At 49.4% G+C, this 24391-nt stretch overlaps 1 protein-coding gene across 1 annotated transcript in view; it reads right to left on the bottom strand.

Moving 5' to 3' along the window:
- Positions 1–24391, bottom strand: part of LOC139534452 (ephrin-B3-like) — a 105086-nt gene that overhangs the window by 56542 nt on the left and 24153 nt on the right. The gene's annotated exons all lie outside the window — the stretch shown is intronic.

Raw genomic sequence — 24391 nt, forward strand, 5'->3', positions numbered from 1 at the left:
CAACACACACCCCCGCACCAGGAAAGCACAGTAGGGGGCTGGGCCTTACACACACACACACACACACACACACACACACACACACACACACACACACACACACACACACACACACACACACACACACACACACACACACACACACCATTTACAGACGGTCTACTATAAATTCCAGTCACATAGGCAGTTGCTAAGGGGCTTCCATGTACACAATAACACACTCAGGAGATACTAACACACATACCCATACAAACACCTTCCTGAAGGCACATTCACACCCCCCTTATTTCCTGCATGGCACATTTGTGTGTTATCTGATGGTGGGTTGTAGCCTATGTCACAGTAGACAAAAGAGCAAGAGAATGGTGTGTGTGAAAGAGAGAGAGAGAGAGCGAGAGCGAGAGCGAGAGAGAGAGAGAGAGAGAGAGAGAGAGAGAGAGAGAGAGAGAGAGAGAGAATGCTACTGTGCAGGCAGGTGTAATGGTCAAACCAGAGGGAGGAGGAAGTAAAGGTATGTTTAAAATGGAGAAAGGGAGCGAGGGGAACATGAGATAAAGATCAACCGAAGAGAGATCTCAAACACAGATGTCTGTTCAGGAACTGAAAGGGAGAAAACTGAGAAACAGACAAAGAGATGTGCAAAAGGATAAAAAGAGGAAAAGCAAGAAAGAAAAAAAGGAGCGATTGAAAAACAGAAACCGGTATAGAGACGAACTGTAGCCCTACTTGTTGAGTTAACCCCGTGTGATGGCGCTATGCAGGCTCACCGAGAATCTTTATCACCATGTGCATACCTTCCCCTGCTTCCCAACACAGCTAACCGCTATCACTGGGCTACCGTGGCTAGACACACATATGAGCACACACACACACACACACATTCACAAACCTACAATTCACGTGCTGTACCAGCAACAAATCTCAACTGTCAACAGTCTTGTTCATGCAGGAGGGTACAAGAAATTGCATTGAATTCTATAACAAAGCAGACTTTGGTTCCAACGTTGTCGAATGCTATAACAAAGGAACAACGCTCTCATATAACTGGACGCGGAAGCAAGAAAGAAGAAGTGAAGTGAACTTCGTACAACTTCACAGAGTTCATCTTCACAACGAAATAAATCACTTGGACCAGACACGGAATGAACAGACGCAGCTCCACTCACTTGCCCTCAGCACCCTGCCTCTCTCCCTTTGTCGGACCGCATCCCTCTCTCTACCCCCCTCACTCTCCGGCAGACAATAGCGCCATTCATGTGTCCACACTTTGCAACAGGGAGTGGGGGATGGAGGGGCCAGAGGTGATGGAGGGTGGAGTGGGTGGAGGGGTGGGATGAGGGGAGGAGAGGAGGGGGAGAACTTTCCTCTCCTTTCTTCTCCGGGGTCTTTCATGAGGGCAGAAACATCATTTTCTCAACCCTGGTCGCTGCCCTGCCTCGACCTTCAAGGCCAGAGAAAAGACTGGAGTGTTAGTTTCTCTGACACTCGTCTCCCTCCTCTCCTGACCCCTGCTCCCCCCCCCCTCTCCCCTCACGTCTCTGCAGTGTGTATGTACCTGACTGTGGCTGGTTAGATAGCGTATTCTGCACCCTGCATATCCCGGATTCCTCAGAGGCAACTCGAGCCGTGTCCGAACCAAAGCCGGGCACACAGGTGCAGCCAGCAAGACAAGAGGGATGTGTGTGTGTGTGTGTGTCTCTATCCCTGTGTGTGAGAGAATACGGGGTGAAACCAACCCATTCGGCACAGGAGAGAGAGAGAGAGAGAGAGAGAGAGAGAGAGAGAGAGAGAGAGAGAGAGAGAGAGAGAGAGAGAGAGAGAGAGAGAGAGAGAGAGAGAGCGAGAGAGAATTGAGCCTTTGAGTCTGAGCCCATGAGAAAAAGCCCTAAAATCCCCCCACAGACAAGCTAGATGAAAAGAAAAGAGAGACTTACATCACGCCAATAGATCTCTATGATTTGTCCAATTAAACTAAACACAACCATATGTGTTACTAAGAATCCCAAAGTACCTTCCCATTATTGAATAATAAACCGGTACTCTGGTAGATTTATGGAACCCATGCATAAACCTGTCGGGGTTAATCTCATGGTAGACACACAGACAGGCCCTAATGTACACACGCTGTTACACACACAAGGATGCAGACACACACTGGCCTGATCCGACACCTGGCGCTCGTCTCTCGGTTGTCTACTACAGGAACCACAGTGTGTCTGTGTGTGCTTCGAGTAGTACTCCCCATACGACGAACTAGAGGTACATTCATTTGCTTTCATCCTGAACTCAGCCAATCATCTTAAAGTGTCAAAAACGGTCCACACTTCTTGTACATATTACCAATGCAAACCGCATTCAGGAGACAAAGTTAGTACATCCATGGAGAAAAGGTATACCCATATGAATATGAGCTTCAGCCCATTTTGGGGGGGGGGGGGGGGGGGATCAGGTGCTTGGCCGAGGGACTTGAAAATCCCCAAAACATTCCTTACCCCAGGACACTTCAACCAGTGACTATCCAGGAGAATGAAGAACAAGGAGCAGTCTGTTGCCGGGTACATCCGATAGATTTATTGACGGGACAGAACGAAACAATAGGCTTACGCTTTTTCGTCATGAATCGCCTTCATCAGAGGTTTGAGTAGGAACAGGACAGAGAAATAAATAAACGAAAGAAAAACATATTTCCCAGAAAGCATATTTGCAAAAAAAGATGAAAAAGAGAGCTGTTCATTCAGACCCTTTGACTCGACGCAGTCGGATACATCCATACTCAGTCTGCAGGGTTCCACAGTGCTATCGCTTTATTAGATAAAGATAAATATTAAACAAACATACGGGTAACCGCCAAAATAAAGGAAACACTTGACTAAATGAAGGGATACAACGTATGTTGAAAGCAGGTGCTTCCACACAGGTGTGGTCCCTGAGCTAATTAGCAATGGACATCCCATCATGCATCGGTAAAAACGCCCAGTCGCCCGATTATTTTGGCTACCGTGGCTAGAAGAAGAGATCTCAGTGACGTTGAAAGACGGGTCTCAAAGGAACATAGGGGGGTTTAAAGGGTGTGTGTGTGTCTCAGTCACCAGATCTCAATCCAATGGAACACTCGGGAGATTCGCCTGAGACGGTCTTTTCCAAAGCCATCAATAAAAAACACAATGATGGAATTTCGCGAGGACAAATGGCGTCGTTTCCCTCCAACAGAGTTCCATACACTTGTAGAATCTATGCCAACGCGCATTGAAGCTGTTCTGGCTCGGGGTGGTCCAACACCCTCTTAAGACACTTTATGTTGGGTGTTTCCTTTATTTTGGCAGTTACCTGGATCTCAAGAGCATTACTACAGTACAGAGAAGTTCTTTGACTGAGAGTAGACAGAGAGAGAGTTTTCAGACGAGAGAAAGTCACTGATCATACTTTGACTATGTCCTATTCTCTATACTTTTGATCATAGGGCCCAGGTCAAAAGTAGTGCACTGTGTAGGGAACAGGGTGCTGCTTTGGGAATGCCGGATTTGACTATTTCCAATACGGAGGCGTGGCCTAGATATCTCCACATCGGGGTGAGAAGAAAAAGCAAGTGATGAAGAGGTGAAAGACAGTGAGAAAGAGAGATGGCAAGGACATGGAATGGAGGGACAGAGTGCGAAAGAGAAACAGAGCAAAAACATTGGGGGAGTAGTAGGGAAGGAGAGAGGGAGTAGTAGGGAGGGGGAGAGTGAGTAGTAGGGAAGGAGAGAGGGAGTAGTAAGGAGGGAGAGAGGAAGTAGTAGGGAGGGAGAGAGGGAGTAGTAGGGAAGGAGAGAGGGAGTAGTAGGGAAGGAGAGAGGGAGTAGTAGGGAAGGGGAGAGGGAGTAGTAGGGAAAGAGAGAGGGAGTAGTAGGGAAGGAGAGAGGGAGTAGTAGGGAAGGAGAGAGGGAGTAGTAGGGAGGGGGAGAGGGAGTAGTAGGGAAGGAGAGAGGGAGTAGTAGGGAGGGAGAGAGGGAGTAGTAGGGAAGGAGAGAGGGAGTAGTAGGGAGGGGGAGAGGGAGTAGTAGGGAGGGAGAGAGGGAGTAGTAGGGAAGGAGAGAGGGAGTAGTAGGGAAGGAGAGAGGGAGTAGTAGGGAGGGGAGGAGGGAGTAGTAGGGAAGGAGAGAGGGAGTAGTAGGGAGGGAGAGAGGGAGTAGTAGGGAAGGAGAGAGGGAGTAGTAAGGAGGGAGAGAGGGAGTAGTAGGGAAGGAGAGAGGGAGTAGTAAGGAGGGAGAGAGGGAGTAGTAGGGAGGGATAGAGGGAGTAGTAGGGAAGGAGAGAGGGAGTAGTAGGGAAGGAGAGAGGGAGTAGTAGGGAGGGAGAGAGGGAGTAGTAGGGAGGGAGAGAGGGAGTAGTAAGGAGGGAGAGAGGGAGTAGTAGGAAAGGAGAGAGGGAGTAGTAAGGAGGGAGAGAGGGAGTAGTAGGGAGGGATAGAGGGAGTAGTAGGGAAGGAGAGAGGGAGTAGTAGGGAAGGAGAGAGGGAGTAGTAGGGAAGGAGAGAGGGAGTAGTAGGGAAGGAGAGAGGGAGTAGTAGGGAGGGAGAGAGGGAGTAGTAAGGAGGGAGAGAGGGAGTAGTAGGGAGGGATAGAGGGAGTAGTAGGGAAGGAGAGAGGGAGTAGTAGGGAAGGAGAGAAGGAGTAGTAGGGAAGGAGAGAGGGAGTAGTAGGGAGGGAGAGAGGGAGTAGTAGGGAGGGAGAGAGGGAGTAGTAGGGAAGGAGAGAGGGAGTAGTAGGGAGGGAGAGAGGGAGTAGTAGGGAAGGAGAGAGGGAGTAGTAGGGAAGGAGAGAGGGAGTAGTAGGGAAGGAGAGAGGGAGTAGTAGGGAGGGAGAGAGGGAGTAGTAGGGAGGGAGAGAGGGAGTAGTAGGGAAGGAGAGAGGGAGTAGTAGGGAAGGAGAGAGGGAGTAGTAGGGAAGGAGAGAGGGAGTAGTAAGGAGGGAGAGAGGGAGTAGTAGGAAAGGAGAGAGGGAGTAGTAAGGAGGGAGAGAGGGAGTAGTAGGGAGGGATAGAGGGAGTAGTAGGGAAGGAGAGAGGGAGTAGTAGGGAAGGAGAGAGGGAGTAGTAGGGAAGGAGAGAGGGAGTAGTAGGGAGGGAGAGAGGGAGTAGTAGGGAGGGAGAGAGGGAGTAGTAGGGAAGGAGAGAGGGAGTAGTAGGGAAGGAGAGAGGGAGTAGTAGGGAGGGAGAGAGGGAGTAGTAGGGAGGGAGAGAGGGAGTAGTAGGGAAGGAGAGCGGGAGTAGTAGGGAAGGAGAGAGGGAGTAGTAGGGAAGGAGAAAGGGAGTAGTAGGGAGGGAGAGACGGAGTAGTAGGGAAGGAATTAGGGAGTAGTAGGAAAGGAGAGAGGGAGTAGTAGGGAAGGAGAGAGGGAGTAGTAGGGAAGGAGAGAGGGAGTAGTAGGGAAGGAGAGAGGGAGTACTGGGGAAGGAGAGAGGGAGGAAGAGAGAGGTGGCCGGAGAGAGGGAGAGAGGGAGGAAGAGAGAGGTGGCCGGAGAGAGGGAGGAAGAGAGAGGTGGCCGGAGAGAAGGAGGAAGAGAGAGGTGGCCAGAGAGAAGGAGGAAGAGAGAGGTGGCCGGAGAGAAGGAGGAGGAGCGAGGTGGCCAGAGAGAAGGAGGAAGAGAGAGGTGGCCAGAGAGAAGGAGGAAGAGAGAGGTGGCCAGAGAGAAGGAGGAAGAGAGAGGTGGCCAGAGAGAAGGAGGAAGAGAGAGGTGCAGAATGAGAAATAGTAGCTAACAGCAGAGCAACACAAGGTTGTTGGAAAGCCAGAGTGCTGGAATGTCTGTGGTGAGAGAGAACGACAGGAAAAATTGTTTACATATGGTTTCTCCTGACACAGAGAGAGGGAGAAGAGGGAGGAGAGGGAGAAGAGGGAGGAGAGGGAGGAGAGGGAGAAGAGGGAGGAGAGGGAGGAGAGGGAGGAGAGGGAGAAGAGGGAGGAGAGGGAGGAGATGGAGGAGAGGGAGAAGAGGGAGAAGAGGGATGAGAGGGAGGAGAGGGAGAAGAGGGATGAGAGGGAGGAGAGGGATGAGAGGGAGGAACAGAGACAGAGAGAGGCAGGTAGGGCTGAGGTTGTGTTTGAATAGTTAGCCGGTGTCGTGGGACTCTGAAGGTAAGAGTGTCCTTGTCACTGCAGTGCACAGCATCCTTCATCAGCACACACACACACACACACACACACACACACACACACACACACACACACACACACACACACACACACACACACACACACACACACACACACACACACACACACACACACACACACACACACACACACACACACACCCCCTCCCTTCCATCTGTCCGGAGGCGGTCTGGATTGCCGCAGCGCTGGTGTCACATCACACACCCCGTAACCGTGGGGCTAACCACAGAGACATGGGATGCAGGCACGCTGATGACTTGGCCTTTAAAGAACACACAGCCGGGTCCTTCTTTACACTCTTCCATCTCTCGCTCTCCCTCCCTCCCTCTCTTTACATTCTTCCATCTCTCCCTCCCTCCCTCCCTCCCTCTCTTTACACTCTTCCATCTCTCTCTCTCCCTCCCTCCCTCTCTTTACATTCTTCCATCTCTCCCTCCCTCCCTCCCTCTCTTTACATTCTTCCATCTCCCTCCCTCTCTCTCTTTACATCCCTCCCTCCCTCCCTCCCTCCCTCTCTTTACACTCTTCCATCTCTCGCTCTCCCTCCCTCCCTCTCTTTACATTCTTCCATCTCTCCCTCCCTCCCTCCCTCCCTTTACATTCTTCCATCTCCCTCCCTCCCTCTCTCTCCCCCTCCTCTCTCTCCCCCTCCTCCTCTCTCTCCCCCTCCTCCTCTCTCTCCCCACCTCCTCTCTCCCCCTCCTCCTCTCTCTCTCCCCCCACCTCCTCTCTCTCCCCACCTCCTCTCTCTCCCCCTCCTCCTCTCTCTCCCCCTCCTCCTCTCTCTCCCCCACCTCCTCTCCCCCTCCTCCTCTCTCTCCCCCACCTCCTCCTCTCTCCCCCCTCCTCTCTCTCCCCCTCCTCTCTCTCCCCCTCCTCCTCTCTCTCCCTCCTCCTCTCTCTCTCTCCCTCCTCTCTCTCTCCCTCCTCTCTCTCCCCTCCTCCTCTCTCTCCCCTCCTCCTCTCTCTCTCCCCCTCCTCTCTCTCCCACCTCCTCTCTCTCTCCCACCTCCTCTCTCTCCCCACCTATATTTAACCAGGTAGGCCAGTTGAGAACATTTCTCATTTACAACTGCGACCTGGCCAAGATAAAGCAAAGCAGTGTGACAAAAACAACACAGAGTTACACATGGGATAAACAAACATACAGTCAATAACACAATAGAAAAATCTATATACAGTGTGTGCAAATGTAGTAAGATTAGGTAGGCAAGGCAATAAATAGGCCATAGTGGCAAAATAATTACAATTTATCATTAACACTGGAGTGATAGATGTGCAGATGATGATGTGCAAGTAGAGACACTGGGGTGCAAAAGAGCAACAAACAAAAAACAATATGGGGATGAGGTAGTTGGGTGTGCTATTTACAGATGGGCTGTGTACAGGTACAGTGATCGGTAAGCTGCTCTGACATCTGATGCTTAACGTTAGTGAGGGAGATATGAGATTCCAGCTTCAGTGATTTTTGCAATTCGTTCCAGTCATTTGCAGCAGAGAACTGGAAGGAAAGATGGCCAAGGTAAGTGATGGCTTTGGGGATGACCAATGAAATATACCCGCTGGAGCGCGTGCTACGGTTGGGTGTTGCTATGGTGACCAGTGAGCTGAGATAAGGCAGGGCTTTACCTAGAAAAGACTTACAGATGACCTGGAGCCAGTGGGTTTGGCGACAGATATGTAGTGAGGGCCAGCCAACGAGAGCGTACAGGTCGCAGTGGTGGGTAGTATATCGGGCTTTGGTGATAAAACGGATGGCACTGTGATAGACTACATCCAGTTTGCTGAGTAGAGTGTTGGAGGCTATTTTGTAAATGACATCGCCAAAGTCAAGGATCGGTAGGATAGTCAGTTTTACGAGGGTATGTTTGGCAGCATGAGTGAAGGAGGCTTTGTTGCGAAATAGGAAGCCGATTATAGATTTTAATCTCCTCCTCCTCGCCACCTCCTCTCTCTCCACCTCCTCTCTCTCAGTATGTAGTCCAGTGTAAATTGGAATGATTTGCGGCTGGCTCAATTGGCCTCATTAAGAACTCCTATAGGAGGTGTGGGCTGATGGAGAACCCAGGTCTTGGACAGGCCAGAGCCGGAGGGCCCCCCAGTGTGTGTGTGTGTGTGTGTGTGTGTGTGTGTGTGTGTGTGTGTGTGTGTGTGTGTGTGTGTGTGTGTGTGTGTGTGTGTGTGTGTGTGCGTGCGTGTGTGTGTGCGACCATGTGTGTGTGTGTGTGTGTATGTGTGTGTCTGTGTGTGTGTGCGTGTGCTTTCCAACTAGGCTTTTAGAGCTCCAGCTGGTGTTTATATCTCACTCAGTGTGTGTGTGTGTGTGTGTGTGTGTGTGTGTGTGTGTGTGTGTGTGTGTGTGTGTGTGTATGTGTGTGTGTGTGGTTAAACTCATTCTCTCAAACCAACTCAGTAATTCAATTAGGTGAGTGAAGGCTCGGGAGGAATGAGGACAGACACCATAGATGTCTCTGATGGAAGGGTGGAGAGTAGGGATGGGCAGTTGAAATTATTTCACTATTCAAATACTATCATAATATCAGGATATATTCGGATAGTCGAAATAAATGTATTTTAAAGAATTGTTATTATTTATATTTTTCGGGGGCGGAGGACTTGCTCGCGTGACTCAAGAGAGCGCTTGTTTCAGCAGAATGGTGGGGTAGGGGCGGGAGGGGATCAGGGGCCAGTGTGTGTGACGGTCGGTGTGTGGCACGGGGGGAGAGAAAGTAGCCAAAATGACTTGCGCTAGTTAGACAAACTTGTTGCTGCCATCTGTTATATCATCTAGTAGTGCCTGTCTTGACCTCATCGAATCGTTGTAAAGAAGCTATCTAGCTGCAGTAGCCAGCTATGTTAGCCAGCTAGCTGAAGTAGCCAGCTATGTTAGCTAGCTAGCTGAAGTAGCCAGCTATGTTAGCCAGCTAGCTGAAGTAGCCAGCTATGTTAGCTAGCTAGCTGAAGTAGCCAGCTATGTTAGCTAGCTAGCTGAAGTAGCCAGCTATGTTAGCCAGCTAGCTGAAGTAGCCAGCTATGTTAGCCAGCTAGCTAGAGTAGCCAGCTATGTTAGCCAGCTAGCTAGAGTAGCCAGCTATGTTAGCCAGCTAGCTGAAGTAGCGAGGTTACTTGAGGCTATTTTGAGGCGTCCTTGTCTAAAACAACTCCGTTCATATGAAACAACAGCCTACGTGTTGTTTGATCATAGTAGCCTCCTCCTTGTCATTTAGCCAACTTAAATCCATCATTTTAACTCCATTTTGAATTGATTAGAAATCTCCCACTTACGGCCTGTCCTTATAAGCTATGTAGCCATGTCACATAGAGCATTATATTTACTTTCAGACAAAGCCTTTACTCTCCCATGTAATCGAATGCTGACGTCCGTTTGGATATTCAAACATTCGAATAACGGTACACATCCCGAGAGGAGAGGTGGAGGGATAGAGAGGGGGAGGGATAGAGAGGTGGAGGGATAGAGAGGTGGAGGGATAGAGAGGGGGAGGGATAGAGAGGTGGAGGGATAGAGAGGGGGAGGGATAGAGAGGTGGAGGGATAGAGAGGTGGAGGGATAGAGAGGGGGAGGGATAGAGAGGTGGAGGGATAGAGAGGGGGAGGGATAGAGAGGGAGAGGGATAGAGAGGTGGAGGGATAGAGAGGGGGAGGGATAGAGAGGTGGAGGGATAGAGAGGTGGAGGGATAGAGAGGGGGAGGGATAGAGAGGTGGAGGGATAGAGAATGAGAGGGATAGAGAGGTGGAGGGATGAAGAGGGGGAGGGATAGAGAGGTGGAGGAATAGAGAGGTGGAGGGATAGAGAGGGAGAGAGATAGAGAGGGGGAGGGATAGAGAGGTGGAGGGATAGAGAGGTGGAGGGAAAGAGAGGGAGAGGGATAGAGAGGTGGAGGGATAGAGAGGGGGAGGGATATAGAGGTGGAGGGATAGAGAGGTGGAGGGATAGAGAGGTGGAGGGATAGAGAGGGGGGGGGATAGAGAGGGAGAGAGAGGGGGGGATAGAGAGGTGGAGGGATAGAGAGGGGGAGGGATAGAGAGGGAGAGAGAGGGGGGATAGAGAGGTGGAGGGATAGAGAGGGGGAGGGATAGAGAGGGGGAGGGATGAAGAGGGGGAGGGATAGAGAGGGGGAGGGATAGAGAGGGGGGGTAGAGAGGGGGAGGGATAGAGAGGTGGAGGGATAGAGAGGTGGAGGGATAGATAGGGGGAGGGATAGAGAGGTGGATGGATAGAGAGGGGGAGGGATAGAGAGGGAGAGAGAGGGGGGGATAGAGAGGTGGAGGGATAGAGAGGGGGAGGGATAGAGAGGGGGAGGGATAGAGAGGTGGAGGGATAGAGAGGGGGAGGGATAGAGAGGGAGAGAGGGGGGATAGAGAGGTGGAGGGATAGAGAGGGGGAGGGATAGAGAGGGGGAGGGATGAAGAGGGGAAGGGATAGAGAGGTGGAGGGATAGAGGGGGGGAGGGATAGAGAGGGGGAGGGATGAAGAGGGGGAGGGATGAAGAGGGGGAGGGATAGAGAGGGGGGGTAGAGAGGGGGAGGGATGAAGAGGGGGAGGGATAGAGAGGGGGGGTAGAGAGGGGGAGGGATGAAGAGGGGGAGTGATAGAGAGGGGGAGGGATAGAGAGGTGGAGGGATAGAGAGGGGGAGGGATAGAGAGGGAGAGAGAGGGGGGGTAGAGAGATGGAGGGATAGAGAGGGGGAGGGATAGAGAGGGGGAGGGATGAAGAGGGGGAGGGATGAAGAGGGGGAGGGATAGAGAGGGGGGGTAGAGAGGGGGAGGGATGAAGAGGGGGAGGGATAGAGAGGGGGAGGGATAGAGAGGGGGAGGGATGACGAGGGGAAGGGATGAAGAGGGGGAGGGATAGAGAGGGGGAGGGATGAAGAGGGGGAGGGATGAAGAGGGAGAGGGATAGAGAGGTGGAGGGATAGAGAGGGGGAGGGATAGAAAGGGGGAGTGATAGAGAGGGGGGTTAAAGAGGTGGAGGGATAGAGAGGTGGAGGGATAGAGAGGTGGAGGGATGAAGAGGTAGAGAAGTATAGGGGCTGACCTGACTCACCTATCATAGTCTGGGTCACCTGTCCTGGGACACAGGGGCCACAGAGAGGGCCCCCGTAAGGCCCACACAGTCTGCCAGTCTCAAAATGATACCCTCCTAGTCATTTACTGCACTACTTTTGACCAGAGCCGTCACAGTATGGTTCAACGTAGTGCACTAAATGGGGTGTGGGTGGTTATAGTAAAAAACTTTCACTACAGTATAGGGGGAATGGGGAATAGAGTTTTGCCCAAAGTCTTCCCAGTCCCTGACCTATGACTTTCATGGCCCTGGTGTGTGTATGAAGCCTAAACTTTGTACTTTGAGGGGCCGTGAAATCTGAGGGGCCCCGAAACCTTAGTACTAAAAGGCCACAGTGTCTAAAGAGGTCTCTGACCCTTGGCTACACTATGTTTCTATAGGGCCACAGTATATGTGGGGCTCCTAGACTATGATCCTAAAAGCCTATAGTCAGTGCATGTGGGCCCCAGGTGCAAGATCATTCCAACGGCCCCACACCAATGTCTGCTTCTGGTACAGTTATTCATCCTGGGCTCTGGATTTCAGACCAGCTACCATTCCTACCCCAAGGCACAAAGCGAGCCACGTTACTCTCTCCTTCTCTCCTCTCCTCTCTTTCTTTCTTTCGTTCCTCCCTCCCTCTCTCTCTCTCTCTCTCTCTCTCACCCTCTAACTGTTGATTTTACCGCGGGGCTCCTCAACCCCTGGGTCCTTCTGGGACCGCAACGTGACCACACTCTCCTAAGCCCTTAACCCTCCTCCTCCCCCGCCTCCAGGGTTGAGTAGGGGGCGGGGGGGGGGAGACAGCCAGAGAGAGAGAGAGCCCCAAATCGCTTCAAGATGCTTGGGGAGAAGGACTGGGGAGGACTTGGGAAGCGGGAGTTTAAAAGTGGGGTAGAACAGCGCCTAGGAGAGTGTGGTCACGTTGCGGTCCCAGAAGGACCCAGGGGTTGAGGAGCCCCGCGGTAAAATCAACAGTTGGAGGGAGGGAGAGAGAGGGAGGGAGAGAGAGAGAGAGAGAGAGAGAGGGAGAGAGAGGGAGAGAGAGAGAGTGTATTGTAACAAAGTAGGACAGGCAGGCTGGGCTGACTATATACGACTGAATATATATCCACACACACACACAGCCTCGCTCCTACCTCCAAGAACTATTCACTCCTGTCAGGATATTGAAGTGTGTCATGCCAATTTCAGCCTCGATAGCTTGCCAGAATGTGTCTGTGCATTGCAGCAGCTGCGTGTCTACCTCCACCATGCACCAAACCCATTATATTTTCTTCCCCACCAGAGCAAAAGAGTTACTTTATATAAAAAAGCTAAAATATATTTTTAGGTACCTAATTCATTGGAGGTTAAGTGTTTTACGCTTCCATTTTCCTCTTGCCTGGAGGGCACAGAGACAGAAAACCTTTTCATAAACCCTCCCTGCCTGTACTCTACCTCGCTCTCTCTCTCCCTCTCTCGCATTCCTCTTTCCCAGTCTCTCTTTTCTCGCTCTCTCTCTCTCTCTCTCTCTGCATCTCCCCCCTTTCTCTCTATCTCCCTCCTCACTCCCTGTCTGTCTCTTCTCTCTCTCATAAACCCCTGTTTCTCTCTCTCTCGTTTACTCTCTCCTCTTCCCTCTCCTCCTCCCTCTCTCTCCTCCTCCTCCCTCTCTCTCCTCCTCCTCCATCTCTCTCCTCCCCCCTCCCCCCTTGCTCTCCACCCCCCCCTCGTTCTCTGTGTGTTTGATGCTGACTCTTCTCTCCAGAGCCAATTTGATTGACAGCTGGCTGAGAGGCAGGGAGGCTCTCTGGTGACAGATAAGGACCTGGGCTCCATTACTCACTGGGCCCACTACACTACACAGTCCCAAAGGTAACACGCGCCCGATTGACAGACACACACGCGTGCACACAAGCACGAATACACGCACACGCACCCTCTTATTTGCATTAGGAGCCATGTAAAATAAATAAAAAACGTATGAATCGAGGAACAACAGACAGGAGGCATGACCATTGAGTGTGTGTGAAGCGTGTGTGTGTGTGAGAGTGTGTGTACTATATGTGATTGTGTGAGAGAGCGCTTCGATTGTAAACCTGTGTATCCCAGCAGGGCGGTAAACACAACACAGCAACCCCCCCCCCATACACACGTTTAAATATACATGAAAAGATTCTACAAAGCCCAAATCATTATGTTAATGAGTTATGAAAGGGTCTAAAAATATCATTTTTTCCCCTCCTTTGTTTAGGAGAACTCAGTAGAGACTACTCATACAGAGACAATGTACTGCAGAGAGATTTGATAAATATATATACAGAGAAAGAGAGAGAGAGAGAAATAGATTCTCCCTCCCTCCTCCCTCTTTCCCTCCCTCAATTCTCACTCTTTTCCCCCTCAGCCTCTTTTCCATTCCCCCTTCCATCTCTCGATTGTGTTCTCTCTCGTTCTCTCTCGTTCCCTCTAGTCTCCGGGGACAGATGTTTGCCTGATTCCCATTCATCCCTTTCAAACTGAGAGAAGAAGAAGTTCTCACCAACAGAACAGACCGACTGCTGACTTGTTGATTGACAGGGGAGAAGAGAGGCAGAGGGGAAATAGGGACGAAGAGAGAGAGAGAGAAACAGAGAGATACATAGACAGTCAGACCGAGAGAGAGAGAGAGAGAGAGAGACACACAGGAAGAGAAAGAAAGAAAGAGAAAGAAAGAAAGAAAGAGAAAATGGAGAAGGCGGTAAGGAATAGATCGGTAAATACTGAGAGGAGGACAACAAAAGGAGACAGTGCAGGGCGGAGAGATGGAGTGGGTAATGTCCTGCTTAAGCCAGGTGTCTGTATCAGCGTGTCACAGGGAGAGAGAAGTGTGTGTGTGTGGAGGGGTGCAGGAATAGGCAGACCCCCAGCAGAGGAGAGTGGCAGGTGAATAGAGGGAGAGAGAGAAAGGGAGAGTGAGTCGGGTGAAAGGGAGTGGAGAGAGAGGGTGCGAGAAGAGCGGTGAGAGAAGAATGGGAAGGAGAGCGAACGGAAGAAAAAAATAGGGAGAGTGAAATATAGAGAGGGAAAGGAGAGAGAGGTACAGTACCAGGAAGGTGACAGAGAGAAGCCGTGAAAGGGAGAAACGAAGAGAGAGGGAAGGCTGAGGTGAGAGAGAGAGGTGGAGGGAGAGAGGTGGAGGGAGAGAGGTGGAGGGAGAGAAGTGGAGGGAGAGAGGCAAAGGTAAAGACGAAAAGAGGTGACAGCACTTGCCCAGAGAGAGCGAGAGAGAGAGAAGAAAAGAAAGAGGAGCTGTGAGATGGACAAAGGTTGAAAGTGAGAGTGGTGAGGAGAAAGGGAGGATGCAGGAGAGGCAGGGTTGGGGGGAGGAGAGGAGAGGGCTATCGGGGGTCGACTGAAGGCATGAAATGGTCTTTTGTCATCCTTCTTCATCCTCCTTCAACCGAGAGGAAGACAAAGAGAGAGAGAGAGGCAAAGAAATGCATTTTCCAGCACCTCTTTCAGATGACAATGGCTACTTATCTCGCCATCAGTTAGTTCACTGGCCGAGAGAGAGAGGGAGAGAGAGCAGAGCGAGAGAGAGAAAGAGTGTAAAGAAATAATGAGTCGGAGAGTCCAGAACAGACTCGCTCCTCTCTCTCTCTCCATGATGAGGTCACCCTCTCTCTCCTATCTCCTCTTTGTGTTTAGGAAATAGACCTAAACAGCCACGATGCTTGGGCCAGGGTCCCTCCGTAAAGGTCAGGGGTTAGAGGTCAGGGTTCAGGGTTGAGTGCTGACAGTGTGTCCTGTCAGACAAAGAGCGTTAACGCCACTCTAACACCTTCATTCACTGACACACACACACCACACCACACCACACCACACCACACCACACCACACACACACACACACACACACACACACACACACACACACACACACACACACACACACACACACACACACACACACACATCACTCCAGACCCCAAACAAACTCCTCTCTGTCCACTTCTCCCTGTGACATTGTGAAGTCCAAACACAACGACCACGTGACCCGTGTTCTGTTTCCAGCTCTGTAAACTGAAGCAGTGTTCTGTTAGGAAGCACCGTTCGTCATTAGTTCTCGGCATCCACACAGCATGCCCGTTAATGACCGCATCAATTAACACATCAACTCCAGTCCTAACTTACAGAGCACGCTAGTCTTCTCCACCCCGTCACACACACACGCCTGGAGTTCGCGTGTCTCGTTGTGAACGTTTCGTTTGCATTTTGTTGGTTTGTTGGTACTCCCCATGTGTATGTGAACGCTTACAATAGTGTGTGTCTGGTAGAACTTTGGTAGCGCAGTTTCCTCAGCCAATAGGCTCCAGCGGCAGAATGGCGAGGGAGAAGATCGTTCACACGCAGACGGGGATTTATTATTGCTTCAAAGCACGAAGCCTCTGAATAATTCAGAATATCCAATGGCAGAAAATTACTCAACACACACACACACACGTGTGGATGCTTCCGTGGCAACGGTAGATATTTAGTCATCCCACACACTCGCCTCAACAATCTGCCACTGGTGCATCACTAAATACCACCCTCACTCCTCATTCATCCTGACAGCCTGCTCGCCACATAATGACGTCCCCCCCTGCAACCAGGGCAGTAATCTCAGTCACTTGTCTGTCTATTATTATGTTCCCTGTCTTTTTCTCTTTTTCCCCCTATTCCCTCCTCTCTCTCCCTCTATCTGAATTCTCTCTCTCCCTCTATCTGAATTCTCTCTCTCCCTCTATCTGAATTCTCTCTCTCCCTCTATCTGAATTCTCTCTCTCCCTCTATCTGAATTCTCTCTCTCCCTCTATCTGAATTCTCTCTCTCTCTCTCTCTCTCTCTCTCTCTCTCTCTCTCTCTCTCTCTCTCTCTCTCTCTCTCTCTCTCTCTCTCTCTCTCTCTCTCTCTCTCTCTCTCTCTCTCTCTCTCTCTATCTGAATTCTCTCTCTCTCTCTCTCCCTCTATCTGAATTCTCTCTCTCTCTCTCTCTCTCTCTCTCTCTCAAAAAAGCCTGAATGACCACCCTTATTACAAAAACCTGAGCAGGGCGAGAGTGGGGAGGGGGGAGGAGAGAGAGCGCGAGAGAGGGACGGAGGGAGAGGTGTTCTGACGTTAACGAGATTGCTTGTTAGGAAAAGAGGGACGGAGCGAGAGGGAGGGAGGGAGGTGGGGAATGAAGTGGCTGTAATTGGTCGGTTTTTGAAAGGGGGAAAGACAGAAAAGACAGAATTAAGTTTCTATCTGTGGCCTGTGTGTGTGTGTGTGTGTGTGTGTGTGTGTGTGTGTGTGTGTGTGTGTGTGTGTGTGTGTGTGTGTGTGTGTGTGTGTGTGTGTGTGTGTGTGTGTGCGAGTGCGCGTGTGTGGCCAGAGTTCCATGTTAGATTTCTAAGGGTTCTACTGGTCACTCTCACCTGTCAATCAACAGGGCTATAGGGACAGGAGAGACCCACTGTCACCCTGCAGGCAGGCACACAAAGTCACACCACGTCTAAGAACAAAGACCTCTCAATACATGATGGTGTTTGGCAATACATTGTCGTTTCTCAGTATGCACGTTTCTGTATGTGTGTGTGTGTGTGTGTGTGTGTGTGTGTGTGTGTGTGTGTGTGTGTGTGTGTGTGTGTGTGTGTGTGTGTGTGTGTGTGTGAGTGTGTGTAAAAATCGGTGTAATCCCTCTCTGTGGGACTCTCTCCCGTCTTCTCTTTGAACCAGCAGATATTCTGCCAACAACAGGAGACCGGGCTGCCAACCACAAACATACAGCTGAAACACACACACCAGACATGGGTTGGTGTGAGCTGGGCAGGTTGATTATAGTCTAGGTCTGGAGGACTGTTCAGGGATTAGGAAGAATGCCCATGGAGAGGTAGATGGGGGGGGCTGCACAAAGACGCACAGCCGGCGAAGTGACGTGGCGGAGGCGCTATGAAACGGTTAACGGCGTGGTTTACCGCAAGATGGATAATCTCTCCCTTTCTCTCCCATCTCCATTGTGACATTGTGTCTCGGACTATGGAACAGCGGTGTAGCGGATTGAATGGGATTCTTCCCTTCTTTCTGGAAAGAAAATTAATATGATAAAACTCCCAATTCCTTTTCAGTCCTCCTTATCCCCCCCCCCTATCTCCCTCCATTTTCCTCATCCTTTATCGTTCCCTCGTTCACGGTGGATAAGAAGTGTTGGGGGCCAAGCTACAGAGAAGCGTCTAGTTGACCAAACTGAGTACTATCCCACTTGACCAGTTTGTGTGGTCCTGAAGGACTTGGGAGAGGGAGTGAGAAAAAAATAGCGTGTGTAAGTGAGGTGTATAGAGAGGTGTATAGAGAGGTGTATAGAGAGAGGTGTATGGAGAGGTGTATATAGAGAGGTGTATATAGAGAGGTGTATATAGAGGTGTATAGAGAGAGGTGTATAGAGAGGTGTATAGAGAGAGGTGTATATAGAGCGGTGTATATAAAGGTGTATAGAGAGAGGTGTATAGAGAGAGGTGTATAGAGAGGTGTATAGAGATAGGTGTATATAGAGGTGTATAGAGAGAGGTGTATGGAGAGAGAGGTGTATAGAGAGGTGTATAGAGAGATGTATAGAGAGATGTATAGAGAGGTGTATAGAGAGATGTATAGAGAGGTGTATATAGAGAGGTGTATAGAGAGAGGTGTATAGAGAGGTGTATAGAGAGAGGTGCATAGAGAGAGATGTATAGAGAGGTGTATAGGGAGAGGTGTATAGAGAGAGGTGTATAGAGAGAGGTGTATAGAGAGAGGTGTATAGAGAGATGTATAGAGAGGTGTATATAGAGAGGTGTATAGAGAGGTGTATAGAGAGAGGTGTATAGAGAGATGTATAGAGAGGTGTATATAGAGAGGTGTATAGAGCGGTGTATAGAGAGAGGTGTATAGAGAGGTGTATAGAGAGAGGTGTATAGAGGGGTGTATATAGAGAGGTGTATGGAGAGAGGTGTATAGAGAGGTGTATAGAGAGAGGTGTATAGAGAGAGGTGTATTGAGAGGTGTATAGAGAGGGAGTGGGAGCTGTTTGTGAGAAAGGGGAGTATATGAGAGAGATGTGTATAGATAGAGGTGTGAGATGGAGGGATGGAGGGAATGCTGTGGGGAAGGTTGACAATGACAATTACAGTTACTGGAACCAGACAGCAAGGCTATAATGAGAAAAAAGACACTCCACCTTTCTCTTTCTTTCCCTCTCCCTCTCTCCACTTTCCCTGTCTCCCCCCCTCTCCTCTTCTTCTCTCTCTCCACCTTTCTCTTTCTCTCTCTCCACTTTCCCTGTCTCCCCCTCTCTCCTCTTCTTTCTCTCTCTCCACTTTCCATCTCTCCCCCCTCTTTCTCTCCCAACTCTCTCCACCTTTCTCTTTCTCTCTCTACTTTCCACCCCCCCTTCTCTCCATCTCTCGCCTACTCCTTTCCAGTCACTCCTGCTCTCCCTCATCTGCCCATGAATGTGTTTAATCAGTACATCAATCTTGGAGCAGACGGGAGAAGAATCCGAATAAATCCAATATGCAATATACAAGATAATTCATTTGGTAAAAACCTAGTGTGGGCGTTGACAAGATACTTGTCACGCGCGTTCAATCACCGTCCACCTGCCCCCGTCTCTCCCATTCTCTCTCTCTGTCTCTCGTTCTCCCTCATTCTCTCTCCGACCCCCCCCCCCCCCCCCCCTCTCTCTCCCTCGCCATCCATTAACAGTCAGATTGTTCCGGTCGGTGTTCCCAGACTGCCAGTCAGATGCGATTAACTCTGTAGATTATTCCCAGGGATTGGAGCAGATTACCAGTTAGCCACCGGGAGAAGAAGAAGAAGCGACCCACCCGGACACAGCCACACGCGGACGTGCACATACACATTTGAGTAATGTAGCATGTGCACGCACGCACTGGCACACACTCAGACATGAACATTCCACATGGATGACCGACAGGAGGAGGAGCGGGAGAGGTGGAGCACCAGTTAGGGGAGGTGGGGGCGTGGTTACAGAAGAGAGAGATGACTAGTCAGAAGAAATGAGGGATAGACAGAAAGGTAGATGAAGATAGGGTCATCTTAATTGAGAAGGATCGAAAAGGAGGACCGGGGTTGGAAGCGCGTGTCTGTAGGTGTCGCTGTAAGAATCAGTCGGACAACAGTCAGCCTAGTCGCTTAACACACTGATCCAATGAAGAGGATGCCGTGGTCGATCAGTGTCTCGTCTATCACATCTCTTTAAAGGGTTTTAATAGACATGTAGCTGTGTGTGTGTTTGTTCATCTGTGTGTGTGTGTGTTTGTTCATCTGTGTGTGTGTGTTTGTTCATCTGTGTGTGTGTGTGTGTTTGTTCATCTGTGTGTGTGTGTGTGTGTTTGTTCATCCGTGTGTGTGTGTTTGTTCATCTGTGTGTGTGTGTTTGTTCATCTGTGTGTGTGTGTGTTTGTTCATCCGTGTGTGTGTGTGTTTGTTCATCCGTGTGTGTGTGTGTTTGTTCATCTGTGTGTGTGTGTTTGTTCATCTGTGTGTGTGTGTGTTTGTTCATCTGTGTGTGTGTGTGTGTTTGTTAATCTCTCTGTGTGTGTGTTTGTTAATCTGTGTGTGGGTATGTTTGTTCATCTGTGTGTGTGTGTGTGTGTGTTTGTTTGTATTACTATCCTCGTGGGTACTGGAAATCCCCAAAAGTCTCCACAAGGATAGTAAAACAAAGAACATTTCCCAGGTCCCCATGAGGACAAAGGCTATTTTAGGTTTAGGGGTTAGGGTTAGAATTATGGTTAGGGAAAACAGGATTTTGAATGGAAATCAATTTTAGGTCCCCACAAGGACAGTAAAACATATGCTGTATGTATTTATGTATGTATGTATGTATATATCTGGATGCTACAGGGACAAGTCTTGGCTGCTCTCTCTCAGTGTGACAGTGTCTGACACCTGTCACTGGCGCCATGGCTTTGCTCACTGGGGGACAGGATGAGCCAAACACACACACACACACTATAACTCTCCAGGAAGCAGAGATCACACGGGTGGGACGGAGAGATAGAGAGAGAGAGAGAGCAGGGTTTAGAGACGAGGAGGAGGAAACAGGGCTTAGAGAGGGCTAAAGAGGAGGGAAGAGGTACGGGGAGGGGGAGATACAACTGAGCTCTGCTGAGACGGAGGAGCAAAAGACAAGAAAGGAAAAAGATAAGAAAAGTCTGCACTTCGATAGAGAACGGAGAGAAGGTGGAGAGAAGATGGGGAGAGAATATAGGAAAGTGAGAGAGGGAGAAAGAAGAGTCGTGGGCAAAGAATCAGAGCTAGAGAAACATATGAGAGAGGAGACGGAGATATAAAGTGTGGATGAGAGAGCTACAAGAAACCAACAACTAGAGAAAGGAAAGAGAGAGAGGAAAGAGAGAGAGGAAAGAGAGGAAAGAGAGAGGAAAGAGAGAGATTTAGAGAGAAAGAGGAAAGAGAAAGAGAGGAAAGAGAGAGAGGAAAGAGAGGAAAGAGAGAGGAAAGAGAGAGATTTAGAGAGAAAGAGGAAAGAGAGAGATGAAAGAAAGAGAGGAAAGAAAGAAAGGAAAGACGGGGAAGAGAGGAAAGAGAGAGAGGAAAGAGAGATATAGAGAGAGCGAGGAGAGCGAGAGGAACATAGAAGTTGAAGAGAAAAAAAGGAAAGAGAGAGGGGAGGTCAGACCAGGTCAAGTGGTACAGGCTATTTTCTGTTGTTCTCTAAACTCTCTTCCACACTCCCCGAGAAAATGTTCTTTGTCTTGTTTTTCTTGTTTTGCTAATAATGCTGAATATGCCATGGGTAAATCTGGGCAGAAAGCAGGGCGAGGCAAGGACGCACGACAGACACACACACACTTAGTATTTCATTAGGATCCCCATTTTGCCTTCTGATGGGAGAGATTTTAACTAAAGAAAGAACACAGCTCTCAGACTGTGAAAAATAAAAAAGAGAAACAATTGTTTCTATTGTCAGTACCGTCACCCCGCAGTGTCAGTACCGTGACCCCGCAGTGTCAGTACCGTGACCCCGCAGTGTCCGTACCGTGACCCCGCACTGTCAGTACCGTGACCCCGCAGTGTCCGTACCGTGACCCCGCAGTGTCCGTACCGTGACCCCGCAGTGTCCGTACCGTGACCCCGCAGTGTCAGTACCGTGACCCCGCAGTGTCAGTACCGTGACCCCGCAGTGTCAGTACCGTGACCCCGCAGTGTCAGTACCGTGACCCCGCAGTGTCAGTACCGTGACCCCGCAATGTCAGTTCCGTGGCCCCGCAGTGTCAACTGTAAATGCAGTGGACTCTGTCCCATGAATGACGGGTGATTGAATTGTGAGGGATTTCATGTGAATACAAACCAAAGATTTGTATCAACGAGATAAAGTTGGAATCCAATTGAATTACTGCACATATTTACAATGCTGCAGTTGCCAGTGCCTTTATCAGTGAGTTACTTAGTTCAGATCAAATTCGATTACATTTGGAATTCTGAGTCACAGAGTATGAGATTCAAGATAAGCACACACCTCTAGATCTCTGAATGCATGTGCACTGTTGGGCGGTGTACACGCACGGACGCACGAACCAGCACCCACATAGAGGGGTTTCAGTGTACAATCAATAACTGTAAGATCCCTATACATGCATCTCACACACAATCCCACGCGCACAGTAGCACACACATCCATCAAGTGAACGTTCTCAAAAAGCGCCAGAGATGGACAGAGGGGCTGCACGGTTGAAGAAGTACAGGAGGGGGGTCTTTTGTCCTCCTTCGCCCCTCTGACGAGCATTCTTCTGGCCCTCTTTTCTTTGCGGAGAAGGGCACGAAAGAAAGAGAAAGAAACCGCTCCATCCGTTTTTTTTCTTCTCCCACGCGCTCCTGCACTACAGCTGGGCTCCGGTGGAGGGAGAGGAGGAGGGAGGGAGGGGTGGGATGAAAAGAAATGGAAAGGTAGAGAGGGAGCAAGAGACAGTGTGCGGTGGGGTATAAGAGAGAGAGAGAGAGAGAGAGAATGAGGAGAGAAGGGGAGGAAAGAGAGGAGAAGGGGGGGAAAAGGTAAAGACGGTATGAGTGTGGATGTTGTGTGTGTGTGTATGTGTGGCTTCCCATAGCCCGAGAGGAAGGACAGGTTATGGTCTCTCTCATTCACAGGAAGTCCTAAATTGCTTTTGACACCATTTTGATAGGCAATCATGACTATTCATCCTGCCTTTTGACATTTGAATTGTTTACCAGAGGGTGAGGGAAAAGAGAGAGAGAGATTGGCACAAAACCAGTTAACACTAGAACTGCCTGGCCTTTCAGCCTATAAGTACCCGTCAGACAACGTTACCGGGCATCCCCATTAGCAAGCGCATCGGATGCATAACAACCCGCATGGTGCGGCAAACATAAGCACCAGCGCTTGATAAATAGTGCATAAACTACTATAAAAGGATTCATTGCATTAAGGTAATATTTGTGGGAATATATCAAGTCCTAGAATAAACGTAAGCCTGTTTTCGTTTCCCTTACAATAAAAACACGACAGTCAAATCCATTTGATCAACTTAATTTGTTGATCCGATTAATAATAGAGGTATAGTAATTAATAAAGTCCAGTTACAGCTTCTTTTGACAAAGTACAAACTAAAAAGAGAATATAACCAGTCAGGTACACATGTGGAATTATTTTCTATATTCCTTAACAAAAGCACCAGCGCATGAACAATTGTAAAGGAGGAATCGCATAAATAAATATTTGTGGAAATATATTCATGACAAGATATAAAAACAGCAATTTGTTGATTGTATCGGACACTGTGTGGTGGCCTTATACGCGTGCCTTTACGCATTTATCAATATCGTCTTCTCTTTATGCTTGGGGTCCACAGTCTGCACACATGGGACTTGTTTCGTGTGCACCTGCCACAGGTGTCGCATACTCTTGTCTATAGGCTAACTCTTATTATGTGTGAAATTCGTAGTAGTTTCAATGGGCCGGCTGTGCAGGCTTATTGGCATCGCTCATTAAGTTGGATAGAGACAAATGTATTTTTTGCATTATTCAAAAGGCCTACTGCAACATGTAACATGTTTTCATTTCCCTTACAACACATTTTTATTAGTAATAGAGTTATAGTAAATAAAACGGACCCATAACAGCTCATTTCTACCAAGTAAAATGTAAGAGAGAATTGTATCAACCCCCAAGGCGCGCGGTCAAATGAGTTGCTACTGAAAATAGCCATAACACAAACTCATCATCACACTGTTGTCTTTCTAAATTAAATCAACCTCTTCACCCTCCTTATCATTCCGTTAGGCCTAATTTAAATTCAATTGTGAAGTAAGGTGCACAATTATCACCCATTCATTAACTTGTCATTCATTCAGTGAGGAGCGAGAGGCATTAGCGCCTGGCTGGGTACCAACGTCCTGCAGCACATTGTCTTGGCGCATTGTCTTGGCGGGTTAAATTGGGAATACTCTTCCGTTTGTGATTGCTTCTGACAAATGAGCAGTGTAAAAATACAAACATGTAGGAAAAGTAATGGAAGGAGCAGGATATAGCATTTTTCGGGAAGCAGATTTTTTGAATTGACAAAATCAAACGTCAGTGGCCGTTGGCGGTTCTAGTGTTAAAGCACCCACAAAGGGCAAGCGGGGAAGAGAGAGAAGGCGAAGAGAGACAAGCAAAAAGAACGGAGCAATTTTAAACGTATAAACTTTGCCGGCTTCCAACTCGGCGTAACGTGATAGAGGGGAGGATATGGAAAGATGGACATTTACACTGGCCTGGTGTTCTGGAGGAAGGGAAGAGAGAGAAAGAAGGAGAGGGGGGGATTAGTAAGGAGAGGTGGACTCATTTTGCAGACAAGGGGGGGGTAAGAATGTGTGTGTTAGTGAGACAAAGTATGTAAGCAAGCGTGTGTTTGAGGGCTTTCAGTAAGGCACTGGGAAGGGAGCTCTTTTGTTCGTGGGGAGGAGAGGGGGAAGAAAGGAGAGAGGGAGAGGTAGAAAAAGAAGTGAGCGATATGCTACTGAAGGAGAGGGAGTGCGCCTCGAAGGAAATTTAACTCCTCCAGTTGGTCTTCGGCCAGCACTGGGAGCAATAAAAAATGTGTGTGTGTGTGTGTGTGTGTGTGTCTGCACGTTAGTGCTTACCACAAGACAGGCGGACAAAGAGAA

This window comes from Salvelinus alpinus, chromosome 11 (genome assembly GCF_045679555.1).
Source record: "Salvelinus alpinus chromosome 11, SLU_Salpinus.1, whole genome shotgun sequence".
NCBI lineage: Eukaryota > Metazoa > Chordata > Actinopteri > Salmoniformes > Salmonidae > Salvelinus > Salvelinus alpinus.